Consider the following 15,690-nt stretch of genomic DNA (forward strand, 5'->3'; position numbering starts at 1 on the left):
GAAAATAAAGTATTTAAACCCAGAGACTGAAGTTGTGTAGAAGCAGGTCTTTAGCAGTAAGTCAGTTTTTTATCCGCATTAAGCACACTGGTTCAGTTGTTTGTTCCCTCTCTGAGGCTGGGAAGGATGATGGTGTGGAGGTCATGACATTTCATAAAGGAAGCGTAAAAACCTTTAGGCGTGTTGGCGTCCCACCTTTTGAAATAAAAATAATCCAGTGAATGTGATTATTGTATTGATCCCTATGGAGCAATAGTTTGAAACTGTGTTTCCTCACCACAGGGAGGTCAAAGGTCAGGGTCAGCTACAGGACATGGAGCTGGGGGGGAGGTGTCTTGGTAAACGACAAGTCAGCAGCATAGACCCCAAAGATAGTCCCGTAACCAAGAGGATACCCAAAACATGGTAGCTTATTGTCAGTTGACCACCCCTGTGGGGGACTGGATGTTCAGGGGTAGACAGCAGGTTGACAGTAGATGCCACATAGAAGTGGTGTACATTATATAAAAGCTGGGAGCCTGATGATTAATTTGAGATGCAGCTCAGCACTGTGTGTTAAGGTTTTCCAGTCATAAATCAGAAATAAAAACTCATTCATTCATTAAATAAATACATTGTAAAAGTGCATAAGGGCTTAGTACATTCACATTTAAATATATGGAAGCCATTCTCATGCTCACTAACTTCTCATATTTGGGTTGATACCATTTGTTACACAGATTTGGTGCCCAGTTTAACCATTTCTTAGGACTCGAGAATTTATGAAAATGGTCAAAAATCCCTCTACCTGATGAACACCATAGAAAGGCCAGTGCTGTGATTTTGTGTCAAAAACATTTGACATACTTTTGTTTAGGGACCCAAGTATGCAGAAATATTCAAATACTCCATTTTAGAATAAGCGAAAATAACACATTTGTACTGTATGGGGAAATCTGCATGAAATATCTCAATATGCGTTTTCATAAAGTTGGAATGTCTGTAAAGGGAAGACTCGTTGGTACCCATAGAGAGGTCAGAGATCAAGGTGCAAGTCAAGGGCCTAAATTCATCAGAGCACAAGGACAGGCGTGGCAATAACAATAAAAGAAGCAAAACAATAACTGCTAATCAAATCTGCCATTTTGCAGCCGGGCAATTACAGTTTTCCTTTTCTCATCATATGAGCTGTCAGGTGGGAGAGTCAGGGAACCATCACTGGCAACACTCTTTACTGTACACTCAGTGTGTGTGTGTGTGTGTGTGTGTTTAAAGGCTGCAATCCTCCTTAGTCTGCACACATCAGTTTGTTATAAAGAGGTCCCTTTGTTGAGGAAGACATGGCCTTAAATGTGCTTCACAAAATGACTTTGCTAACCTTCTTCTGGCTTCTTCAGCTTCATAGTTACCATTCAGATATTAGAAAGGTATCAACGTTTTCACCTAACTCTCGGTAATCAAGCAAATAAGCATATTTCCCAAACTATACCTTCAAGCCTCACACAAACAGTGTTCCTGAGAGTTGGAAAAAGAAGCAAAGCATCCAACTTCTGAACAAAGGCTGCGTAATATGTGACTCCTCAAACATGTGCAGTCAAGAAAAGACGCAGGGAAATGGAGTCTAACTCTCACCTGAACTGTGGCCTCACTCCTTATCTCACACAACAGAGGTTCATACAGTCATGCATGCAGCCACTTTGTAAAATTAACCCCTAGTCACAGCCCCAAATGCAGCAAAATTGTATTACCTTCCCATCACTCCCCATTACAGCCACACTTTACCAACATGCAAGCATCCGCCTCCCAATGTCCCCGCCCCGTCTTTCCTAATGAACATTATCTCTGCATCCTAAAGGCAACGGAGAGGAGCAGAGGGAGGCCAAATTTAATCAGAGCTACTTAGAGCTTGCTGTGGGGTCTGCTGGGCCAGCCAGCAAACACACCCACACAACACACACACACACACATACATACACACACACACACACACACACACACACACACAGGAAAGTACACATAAAACAATGTTTATTTTAGAGATGCAATCTATTACCAAATTGTTCCTGTGTTTTGAAATGCTATATTTGATAGCTGGAAGATTAGCAATATAACATGCATGCAGACAGACTTTAACATTTGTCCCAACATAAACCTTCATCATTTATTTAACCGGATTAGTCTTTACTTGCATCATTCTACTAGTTAACTTAATAAACTTACAACTTTATCATCTAATTATGCCACATCCATGTCATATGGAAGTTATTGTACCAGTTTAAAACTTTGAAAAAGAGTTTACTTAAACACGAAATGCCTGTCATCATTGTGAATGGGAATGCAACTAACTTGGCATTTCAAGGGCAGGCGATTTTACTCATCAAAGTCTGTTTAAGGATCTTGGGGAGCACCAGTGTATATGAAGAAAAAAGTAGTTTAAAGCCTTTTGGGGAGCTTCACAAAGTCGATATATGTCCTAAAAGTGGTGTCAGCGGTTAGGGATGAAGACTTTGAAAATGAAAACATAAATCTAGGGGTGTACAAAAGTCTACAACACAGGCCTCATGTCATCAGTATAGTATTACTTATTAGGCCATTATTTATTATAGAACTACATTGTCAGTGCACTATATTTCAAACGCTCACACAATCACTCCTGGAGTCATACAAATATCTTGAATAGTCTGATGATGTGAATGCTCAAGGTCATAAGAAAATGAATCTTACCCATCTCTACCATCTATCCAATATAACATGAATGCAGCAGAGACCTCATGTACTCCCAGCACCCTGACCAGAAGTCCAATCAGCCTAAATCAAAGTGAAAACACCAGTGTGAGCATGCAGGGCCTTTCAGTCAAGTGAGTTTTATTTATACGGCCCAATATCACATATTCACCTCTAGGGTATCTGTACAGCATACCCTCTATCCATAGTTTTAAGTCTCTACAAATATATCGCACTCAAATACTAGAAAAAATATATCCATATAAAAAACACAGTGATTAGGAAAATATTCTCAATTTTCTCATAAGAAAAAAGAAAGAATGCAAAGTGTGTTGTTTTTTTTGCATAATCATTCATCAATTCACTTCCTACGTCAATAATAACCAACCAGAGCCTTAGCGCTCAGTCAGCGTAATCTAAATAACCACATATCACACACACACACACACACACACACACACACACACACACACACACACACACACACACACACACACACACACACACACACACACACACACACACCATATGTCTCCTCCACTCCCTCTGGGTTACAGTAAACTCACAGCTGCATCTATTTCCCAACAGCTGCATCATCATGTTGCATACCATTTCAGTGGATTAAGTTTGTTTAGTTTACTCCTCTCCAAAGCACCTCCTCACCAGCCTCCCTCTCATCTGTAACTCTGTGTTTGTTTGCCCTCAGGCAGCATAGTCAGAGACATCTTGCCTTGGTGAAGCGGCCGTTTCCCCCTGCTGTATTAATGTTATCATAAATTTAAATCACTAGGGGATATTGGAGTCTTGGGCTGACAGTATGAGATGAGGGCTTTCTAAATTCCTGACTGGTTGCCTGTCACAGCTGGTCATTGTCCTGCTCCAGCCGGGCAGAATCAGTATGATGTGCAGTGATGAACGCACTTTCATCTATTTTTATCTGTTGCTTCATCCTTACTTGCCTTCTGTCTTTATCTTCTTTATTTGTACTCTTACTCCACTTTTGTCCTTTTGTTCCATTCATGTGCCTGCTGCCTCTTTAACCTCCTCCTATCTCCTCCCAGTGCTTCTCTTCCTACATTCACTTTGTCTTCTTGAGTCCTCTTCATACCCTGTCGCTCTCCTCTCATCTCCCTTGAACCAAACAGGCATACAAACCCCTGCTGAGATCCCAGTGGGTGGGAGAAAAATGTTGAGGGAAATGGCAGAAATCTTATCAAGGCTGAACTCAATAAAATGATCTGACGGAGCCGGCAGCCTCGGAGCATGTCTCCATGCTGCTTCTGAGTGTCCTTGCTGCTATGATACATCATGCCCGATTTGGTTTTCCGTAACACTGGAAAAGAAGGTGGGTTTTCTGTGAAAGTCCCAGGATGGTCCCCAAAACCTTTTGGAAGTCTAGAAAGGGCTTTCACATACAGTATGCACACTGTCCTTTTCTGAATGCTACCGGCTTAAGTAGACACTGCTTTAATTTCGGTGATGTAGAAAATCCACCTCGGAGCAAATGATTTCAACCATGCAAATGCAAGTAGGTTGATTACATTTTTAAAACTGTCTTGTGTGCAGAGCAGTGTGCACAGGCATGGCTGTGCCGTCTCTATGGCAGCCCTCCTCCACATAAAGCCTCTCATGTCATCTTCACTGCAGGCCAAGAAGATTCAGCACCGCACATAATCCAGAGGAAACAGCGATCTGACAGGCTTGGACCCCACACACGTTGCCTACTGTTGAAGAAATACGACAGCATCACATAATCCGGCATGTTCCTGTGACACAGGCTCATTCCCCGTTCAGAGAAGAGAGAGGAAGATAAAGAGAGGGGGGCTTGAGGGGAAAACAGTACTGGTGAGATAGTTTAGTGGATTTAATTTACAAGAGGATTATTGCAATTATTTTTAGAATATGTTACATTTAAAGTTGGTGTTTTAAAATAAATATTAACATGTTTGGATAAATCTTCCTTTTGATACTTGCACTTAAAATGATCAACAATAGAAACCCCTAAAATGAAACTAGTGTGGGGGAAATAAACAACTTATTTAAAAAACAGGCAAATCTAAAATAAACAACTGTAAATGTTTTGGTAACACACTGAGGTTCCATGTATTTAATTGAACACAATAATGTTATTCCTCCTAAGCCTTGCGGGTCAGTGCAGGCTTCTGTGTTCAGTGATCAAACACAAAATAACAAACTGAGTAAATCTCCCTGACAGGACAGATCTGAAGTGTGTGTGTGTGTGTGTGTGTGTGTGTGTGTGTGTGTGTGTGTGTGTGTGTGTGTGTGTGTGTGTGTGTGTGTGTGTGTGTGTGTGTGTGTGTGTGTGTGTGTGTGTGTGTGTGTGTGTGTGTGTGTGTGTGTGTGTGTGTGTGTGTGTGTGTGTGTGTGTGTGTGTGTGTGTGCATGTGTGTGTGCGTGTGTAAATCTATCTTTATGCTCGTAGTTGGGCTGAGACGCAGGTGTGGCTTTACATTTCATCTTTCCAGGTGCACTCACATGAACATGAACCCTCATGAATAATAAAGTGTTCCATACTGTCGCTCTTTTCCTGGAACGGCTCTGGTCCCTTTCAGTTTCAATAGCACTGAATGAAAGTAGTCCATAGGTGGCTCTGTCTCCGTTGGTGGATGGTTACTCACTCATTGCTTATTGAATTAAATACAACATGACAGGATTCAAATGGCTTAGGGCAACATTTTAAACTTCCATTTTTACATGCTTGGATTGTAAATGAGCAACAGCTGGTCAAAGGGAAAGAGATCCTTCAGACGAGTCTATAACATTTCTGACAGCACTGACCTCCAAAGACAAAGACTGGGAACTGGATGTAAAGTTTACCATCATGTGCAGAATTTATTGCTGCCATGACATCTTTTTCAAAGTTCAATATATAGAGCTTCAAAGTTTACATTTTGACGGACGAAACAACAGTTGAATGAACAATCAGCAGCTGCTTTCTTGTCATCTGTGCTGGCTAAAAAAGTTAAGCTATAGTTAATCTCGGAAACCGTCGGCTATCCGTCTGACGACAGTTTAACCTCTGTGGGTAACAGCTAATATTTCAGGCTCTCCGGTGGAGTCAGCAGATATCCAGGCCAAGACCTCCTCATCCATACAGCAGTCATTGTTTATGGTCTGATTAGAAACTTGAGACGTGGGAATGGAGGTAGAGTTGTAGAGACGACATCTTTTTAAACAAATATCTGCATATGAATGCAGATAAATAAGGACAAAAATAATTGTTTTATCAAGTTTAAATGTAGTTTCTGGTCTTTGCTTTTACAGAATAAATAAATAACTGAATTGACAGGAAACCTCAATTAATTTCTATTCACTGTCATCAGTTTGAATTAAGGTTATTCATTGTACTTTGCATCATTGGTCAGTCTTCCCAAATTGATTAAACATAAGGGGGATGAAACACAAGTCTTGAAGCACAGAAGTGGCCTAGTTAAAACCTTCAACCTCCTGTTATCCTGAGCCATGTAACAGATCGGTACAGTACCTTCAGGTTGAACCTAGCTTGCATCGCAGCGTAAAGAACAAGCTGTGAAGTAATTTTCTGGGGCAGAAGACGCAGTGTGTTGTTGAACAGCATGGAATAGGTCAGAGCTGGAGCATGAAAAGGTTGCTGCTGCAGTCCAAAAGCAGCAGGGCTGACTTATGGTGCTTTGCTTTGGGGGGTGGTTTATGATACCGGGAATGTTTAAGACCCATAAAGAGTTTTTCCCTTTGTGTGTAATGAGACTGCTAACTGAGAGTTGGCAACAGAGCATATGAGCGGAGTGCGAGCCAGCGAGCAAGTCAGGTGATTTTGGAGTGTCCCTTTAATCTTGAGCTCCAGTTTGACACTGGTACCGCACATCATGACTTTGAAGCATGCCCGAACTCATCTCAGTGTTATGCAGCATGGCAGCACATGCAGATGGACCTATAATACAATGGCTAAAACACGATCTAAGTGAATTTACATTAACTACTTTATATCTAAGAATAAAGATATACTTCTATACTTAAAAAAATCAGTTTATTTACACATGGAGGAACAACTGCCAAACATTGTAGCATCAAGCAGAGATGGAGCTTGAACCCTTGAAGGAAACTACAACTGAAGGCAAATGAGTCCTCTTACTTCCAACAGATCACACACAAGTCAGTGAACAGACATATCAAGTGTGTGTGTGTGTGTGTGTGTGTGTGTGTGTGTGTGTGTGTGTGTGTGTGTGTGTGTGTGTGTGTGTGTGTGTGTGTGTGTGTGTGTGTGTGTGTGTGTACTCTGTAAAGTGTTACGTCACCATGACTAAGTCCGTGGCTGACCTCTGAAGGCTGCAGCACGGCCAGCAGCCAACACCTCATCCTGAAATGTCCACAAACAAACAAACTTAAAGACAAATGCATTCACACGCAATCACACATCACTTACACACACACACACACACACACACACACACACACACACACACACACACACACACACACACACACAAACACACACACATTAGGTGGTGCATTATGCTAGCAAAGATCAAATGCAAAAGGGATGTTGGTGACCAATTAAAAACTAAACTTGAAAAAAAAAATGAAATTCCAAAGATCCGTTTTTTGTGCTATCAATAAATCTTCTAATTATTTTCTCAATTAATCAAAAGATTTTGTCAATAAAATCACGAAAGGATTTTCAAGAAATGTCAAGTTCATTTTCAAACACAGGCAACAACCACACGCACAAGTACCCACATACACAGGAGAGCATTCACAAATTCAGATAAAATGGGAAAGGATGCAACTGATTGAAATTAAGAATTTTTAAACTATTATAAAACAGTTAATTCAATTATTAAAACTCTTAATTGTTACTATGGTACAATACTAATTCTACAAACCCTGTTTCCAAAAGAGTTGAGACACTGAAAGTGCTGCAAGTGTTGTTAAAAGAAGAGGTGTCACAACAGCGAGGCCAACATGACCCAACATGACCCTGTCCCAACTGTTGTTGGTGCTTCGTTTTATGTGTAGAGACTGTTATGACGCTACTACAGAGGTTTGGTACTATTTCAAACAATAATAGTGGTTTAAAAAGTTTTGGATGAGTTCAGTGCTCCACCTCCAGATACTCAGTGTTAGCCATGTCTGGCTACAAGCGACTCTCCGGGATTTCCCGCAAATAGGTCACGAAAAAACTGTCTTGATGGCTTCTTTATTACATTTTACAGTGTCGTAACTCTTTTGGAAACAGGGTTATAGAAATGTTTCATCAGGACAAAGTTTTCAAGATTGTATGCTTGTTTTTCATGCCATGCACTCACTGCGTCTGTATCTTGTGACAGACAGGCTATATTGTTTGATATTGTTTATGCTCTTAAATTCTCTAAAATATCACTGACTCTTTTGTTTAGTGGTTGGAAGTTGTGGCAGCCGGGAGTTAAGGAAATTATAGAAGTTGATGGTTCATTTATGAATAAAGTCTGATAACCGGTTATTGTCACATGGCTTGCTAAAAATAATTTGTGGACACAGATGTTTGTCTCCATTAAAAAAATGTTTTAAGTGACTTGGAGGATGATAGAAACCCCAAATCACTCGGGAAAATGAGTTTTAATTTGCTCCTGATGTTTTAGATCTGAAGTCAGAGTATTTGTTCACAAGGATATTAAATGAGTTCGGTCTTTGGCTCCTTTCCCTGTGAGTTTTCAATAATCGCATCAGACGATGCAAAATGACAGGTGCACCAAAACAACCAGGATCTCATAGATCTCTATTAAGTCATGGCACATCACTGTCAGAGGGCGACATATGTGACTCATATTGGCTCCTTCACTACTCTGACCTGTTGGCCAACCCTTCTGGGAGAGAGAAAGCAATACTTTCCCACCTTTGTTGATTCGAAATGTTGTTTGTTGTCAGTTAAATACAGCAATAAATTGCATTTCTATGGCCCAATACTGGCAGGAGCCAACATTAAACCCCGGAAATAAAAAAAAATACCCACCATAAGAATTACCAAACCAGCTGGCATCTGATGCTTTTTTAGACTCTTAATAAAATCACATGTCAAGAGAACTGATGTAACACCATAACCATGGTGGCTTTAAAATGATAACCAAAGGGACAGAGAAGGGAACAAAAGGACATGGAGATGACAAATACGACTGACGTTGCTTGAAAATGAAAATATAATTCCGCATCAGTCACATTCATTGCAGCACTAAAAATGTACTTTCTGCATGTCCATTTGTATGTTGTGTGCACATGCATTCATGCATTCTTGTACTAAATATCCATTAATAATGTCTTCATTCTTTTAGACTTTATGGCCAGAGCTGTTTTACAGAGTAAATTGATTTTTTAATCCTCTCAAGTAAAAGGTTAATTGTTAGGCTTGAGGTACAACTCTGGAGAAATCAGAGAAAACACTGATTAAATAACTGTTAATAACCTTATTTTTCAGGCTTTGAGACAAACTTAGACATTCCGAACAAAGCAAAATTGAAAAACTGTTCCAGTTTCTGATCATCTGTACACCAGAGTATTTCAGGGTTTTTTTTGACTCATTTCATGGAAAGTTAATACTCGTCATAGTTTGTAGAAAGATATGGCATAACAGGATCAGGAGACCTGTTGGCTTTCATAATCCATAATCCATTTCTCAGAATAACATGTATCTCAAATTCCATTGTTTAATATGAGAAAAATACATTCACAGTTTTAAGATAACCTACATTGTAACTGCTTAATACAGTGGGTGTCACTTACTGTAAAACATAGAAGCCAACTGACAACAATGAGAGCATCTATATTTCAACAAGTGACTTCATGAACCTTTGCTTTAGCCCCAAGGCTCACACCGGCTCCCTGGAGAGGGAATTATTGAGCAGACTGAGAACTCGACCTTAAGGTCATGCTTTCTGTGTACATTAGGTGTGCATGTATGTGTATACAGAATATCACACAGTGTATATCACACACACACACACACACACAATGCACTCTCCCTCTAAGCTTGCCTTTCGTCTTGGACCAGTGGCGTATCCACACTTTTTTTTAAATGGGGTGGCCCATGTGGTGCACAGAGGTATACCGTTGTGGCATGAAGTATGTGTGCACAATCCAATTCAATTTTATTTATAGTGCCAAACATAAGTTATCTCAAGACACTTTACATATAGTGTAGGTCTAGACAACACTCTATGACTTATTTATAATTTACAGAGACCCAACAATTCCTCCATGAGCAGCAACAACATCGGCAACGAAAAACCTTCCCTTTAACAGGGCAGGAACGTCGAACAGACGTCGTGGGCTCAGTTTTAAAGCTGATGTTTGTTGAATGCCCTAGATCTGTAGTTTGTGGTTTTAAAGTTTCATGAAGCTGTGATTATCCTTGAGGTCACAACAGCTCATTTTATACAGTTAGGTCATGTTTCAAGAAATGGTCTCACTACAATGAAATGGCTTATATAGGGACTAAAAGCACCAGACATGAACACAATTGGACTCTGGAGCACTTTTTAGCCCGCTTCACAACAAGTTAGCTTTAAGCTAAAGTCTGCTACAGCCTCTTAAAGATGCTCCCGTAGGTCGTTAGTGGCACCCGGCACCACCCCAGTGGCCACCCCCTGGTAACGCCCCTGTCCTCACAGAGTAAATGTGTGAAGTGGAAAGCCTTGGTCCTAAGGCTGAGGCTCCCACTGAGCCCACAGTAATGAACAATTTCCACTCCACCTATCCTCTACACTTACACACACACACACACACACACACACACACACACACACACACACGCACACACACAGTCACACACTATCCTGTCTTGTCTGTCTGACTCTCTCTCTCTGGCTTGTAACTTCCACTTCCTCATTCAGTTTGTCTCTCTCACACATACACACACTCACATAGTGACAGTGATGGTCGCTGACAGCTCACAACATGATGGCATGACCAGCAGCCATCCAGGATGCAGAGAGGGGAATATCCCTATGAAAAAAATATTTTACACACACACACACACACACACACACACACACACACACACACACACACACACACACTTTACTGTTGACGCATCCACATTTAACCCTCACACTGCTGAGTGCATGTCTGTGGAGAGTAAAAGATGCCAGAGAGAAGGAAGAAGGGAAAGGGGAGAAAGAAAGATACAGTGCATGCAAGTGTACATATGTGTGTGTGTGTGTGTGTGTGTGTGTGTGTGTGTGTGTGTGTGTGTGTGTGTGTGTGTGTGTGTGTGTGTGTGCGTGCGCGTGCAAGTGTGAATGGGAAGCAGGCAGAGCACAAAGCCCTCCCTTTCTTTTTATATAAAAGCAGGATGGAGAATCTGTGTACCCTGTCAGCTTGCGACAGTCTGCACAACACACATACACATGCACATTCAAAGTGTGCACTACCCGAAGGAGTGCGGAGGAGACAGCAGAGGCGTAAAAGCCTCTCTTCCCTTCATTCAGGCATCGGAGGCAGGACAGAATGAAAATAAAGGAAGAAAGAACCTAATGATTTTTTTTAACGACATCTAGATTGACTATAAAGCAATGTAACTGTCTGACTTTCTGATTTTTATTGAGTGAATTCCAGTCATCCAATACATGTTTTAGATGTGTTCAAATGTCAGATTGGGAGTTGTACTGTGCATGATCATTGTTTATGTTTAATGATTGGTGTTCTTTTGTCCTGTTGTTGCAGCAAACATTCAAATTCCCCTGAAGAAGAAGTTAATCATTAAAAGAATACTACGCCCATTTTCAAATCCCATAGATGATTATTCCCATGGTCTAAGAAAGCCCAAAGATATGAGTTAACATGAACAACTCTCTTCCAAATGCAAAAACAACTTGTGACAGATGTTATGGATCAGACTGAGAGTAGTATAGATACATTTTCTGTTTCAAAACTACAGTTGAATAAAGCTCATTTGGGTGTAAAAAAAAGTAATTGTATATGGAGCAGCTCCAGACTTTATACTTGATGACATCACAAGTTCGAGACTTACGTCCCTGGTTTCTGAGCAGCTCATGTTCATTAATATTGATTGAACTTTCCTAGGTCATAGAAGAAACATACGTGTTCCCCTTTAAACCTTATCCCTACTGCGGCGTGGCAAAGCAAGACTATCCTTTCCGTAACCTCAACCTAAATCAAACTAACTGACCAACCAACTAATAACTCAAAAATCCCTTTGGTCAGTGTGAGAACAGGTCAAAACTTCCTCAGCACTTAAGATATTAGCAGCTAAAAATTAGCTTTAGCTTGACGCCTTATATACATTTGATTGTACGTGTCGCTTCTCTAAATGTAACAATGTGTATATGTGTCCCTGTTAAATAATCTAACACATAACTTAATGAATTACTTTGTCCTTGCAAGCATAGATAAACCAAAAAACAAATAAAAAAACACATACCTGAGCAGACAGTCATTCAGACTCTCTCTGAGGTCAAATTGATGTCATGGCTCTTTATTTTCACTTATTCTTCCAGAGTAACATCTTCTTCCCTTTAGACACCCCTGCTTGAAATATAACACACATGCACGCACGCACTCACTCACGCACGCACGCACGCACGCACGCACGCACGCACGCACGCACACACGCACACACGCACACACACACACACACAAAGCACAGCTACAAATGTAGTAGATTGACTTGAGGAAGTCATAGAAGGGTACTACTAAATACGACTAAACAGCTTCTTGAACTTGAACAGTGAGCTATTTGTGTAGAAGTACAAAATGATCCTCATCCACACTTTAAAAAAAAAGTGTTGTAAGTAGATGTGCAAATATAAATATATAATATAATATAAAGTATTCCAATTTATCTTCTACTTGTAGGTTGTCTTCTTCTTCCCCTCTCTTTGACCTGCAACTGACAGCCATGAATTAAAGTTCCTCTTCTTCACAGCCACTCTGCAGGACAAAGTAGCATGGAACATGTCACCAGTCCCGGGCACAGCCTGAGGACGGGTCAGCCAGTCACACACACACACACACACACGAGTGGCCGCAGTGACACTGACCAGCCACAAAGGAGGACTCTCAAACTGGAGTTTCTCCTCTTCTTGCTCCTCGTCTTAAGCAGCTAGAGTTATACTGTAAAACATGATTTGGTTAGGTTTGTGCAACCATTAAGGGTTCCAATAATGCAGACTTTACTGTGCAGTCGTGATGTAAATGTGAAAATAAAAAAAACACTACAGCTTCATTTCTGCATTTTGTAGTCCATTTTAATCCAAGTGTTTTAACAACATCAAGAGGGTCTCACCTGCCATCAAAACTTCATTTTAAATCATTAACTTAGGCAACTTATGGCTTCATACAACCCTAGTTACGAAATGGGAGCTGGGCAAGTGAGAAAGAAAAAGCAAGGCAAGACAAATATTGTTTGTTCCCAGAGTTAAGTATCTGGACTGACAGTTTTAGGTAGAGCTCCCTCATCACTTCCACTTCACTGCTCTGCAGCGGAAGCAGGTTAAAGGAGTGGGTGGTGATCACAGCAGAAGTAAGGGGGGGGGGGGGGGGGGGGGGGAGATGCATAAGTAAAAAGACAGGAGAGGGAGAACACAGTGGTGAGACAGAGGAGAACAGAGAGTAAACAGTGGACAGTGCATGAGGAGGACAGGAGAGAGCAAAGTCACTGAAGGAAAAGGACAGATATGGTTGAGGAGAGGGGGTGCAAAAACAGAGGGAGCTGATAGAAAAAAAGATGGGCGAAGCAGAGTTGGACAGGGTTAAGTACAGGAGGACAATGAGTCATCAAGCCTCAGCGAAGAGGTTTCTCATTCAATTAAATATTCATTCAAAACATATATACATCCTTTGTCTCTAAAAGGGAGGCAGTAATCTGACTACTGTTTCACTTTACAGTCAACACTGCCACACAGATGGTGAGAAAAGTGGCTACCACAATACAAATGCAGTCAGACTTTGATTTAAAGAAATCAAAGCGACACCTGCGTATCAGAATTAAAGGCGCAGAGGCCAAACTTTGGCTCAGACGTGATCAAACTGTTCTTGAGGATGTGACTTTGCAGTGTTTTTTTCAAACTGGTTATGCTTACTTGGCATATTTCCACCAATCTATTTCTGTTTAACCCGACCTCCAAACCACAATCATGCAGTTGCATGTCAATGGCAGTTTTGAGTTGTAAACGAGTGACAGAAGAAGAGTGGATGGAGCAAAGAATTGCAGTTGCGGCATGGAAAATGCAAAAAGAAACTGAGGGGATTAAGGCAAATATTGGTTCTGCATTTTTTGCTTTTTTAAAATAGTCTCAATTTTGTTTTCCAAACACAAAGAACAAATCCAGATTAAGGTGTAATTCCAGCGTAAAACACAAAAAAGTGAGCGAACCCAGAGTTTATTCATATAGTGCTTTGGAAGACTTACCAACTGGCCCCGGCACCAGCTCCTCTCGTAGTAAAGTCAATTCAAGTCGATTACCAAATGCAATCCAAATTGGAAGGAGCCCATTGGTGCTTCTGTTTTTGTTTAGGGACTCGTGTTATTTAGAGCAGTATTAGTGGTTAAAAAAGACGTTTTGATGCCTTCACCGTACTGCCCCGACCTAATCACTGTTAGCCACGTCCCGGCTGTTAGCGACTGTCAGCAACTCTCCAGAACCCTCCGTTATCAGTTGTTACAATGAAAAATCTGTCTCAGTGGCCTTTTTGATATATGTAAGAGCAAAAAAAGACCATGGGATGATTTTACGCCGGAATTACACTTTAAATTCTTACTACTTGAACCCCCCCCCCCCCAACCAGTATCTTTTGATAGAAGTCTCCAGAAGCTCTTCAGAATTTGTAACAGAAGTCACTGCAAGTCCATAAAACCGGCTCAAAGTGCCCCCAGGTGTTTGCTTCCTCTTTGTCACATTCTATGTAAATGGTCTCCGGTGAAAAAACAATGACATTTGTGTTCTCTGCACCACAAGCAGCTCCATGCTCGCAAAAAAGTAACCATTTGGGCGGCAAAGCCTAGAGGTGACGTCTGCCTTTTGGACTTCAACTGTAGATACTGTATTTGTATTGTACAATAACAGACGGCGGAAGACAAAAGGCGTGTGCTGCTTGGGGAAACAGCTGTGAGCAGTCAGGGAAAAGCACATGTACATGGACAGTGGGGAAAACAGACATGTGCTGCTAGCAGAGGTGGACAACCTGGCCGCCTGTCTGTGCACCAACTGTATGCAATCATGTATTTTAACTGTTGTTTAAAGTTAAGGAGCATTTCAGTGATAATACACTCTCAGTTCGTTAAGTTGTTTACTGCGGTCTTTACATCATTAAAAGGTTCCAATACCTTGTTTAAGTTTTAGATTCATATACTGTACACTGGAGATCGAAATTAGAGAACAACTTATTGATACTTGATTTATTCTGAAATATTTATATTTTTATTGTTCAGAATTTGATAGAATATCCAGTGTGGCTACAGCACTGCTGTACTAGCATGTTTTTTTAAATAACCAAGGCACTTCAACAAAAACATTTATTTTGTGAAAGGACAGTGAGCAAAATTAGAGAACAGAAACCATTGGGTCAAAAGAGAAGATTTAAACAATGCTTTCTTGCATCTAAACACCGTAGAGAATCTCTGGAAAATCCTTTGCATCAAAGTTATGTCTAAGAAACCCACTACAGTTACTGAACTGTGGAAGAAACTGAAGAAGAATGAACCAAAATCAAACCAGACCAGTGTGAGAAACTAGTGATGTCCTGTGGGTGCAGATGTGCTGAAGTCATTCAAAGCAGGGGCCTCTACACTTCCTGTTCATTTTTTAATTCTATAGCCCTAAGAAAGTGTTGTTTAGATCTTCTCTTCTGACACAATAGTAACGGTTGACTTACAATAAAAAATATATATATTTCAGACTAAATCAAGTATTTATAATTTATTCCCTAACTGGGAACAGGTGTAACAGCAGAATCGAGGGTCTGATGGGAACCTTAAGCGAGTGATGCTTGGTGTGC

Source organism: Echiichthys vipera, assembly GCF_963691815.1.
Source record: "Echiichthys vipera genome assembly, chromosome: 6".
NCBI classification, from domain to species: domain Eukaryota; kingdom Metazoa; phylum Chordata; class Actinopteri; order Perciformes; family Trachinidae; genus Echiichthys; species Echiichthys vipera.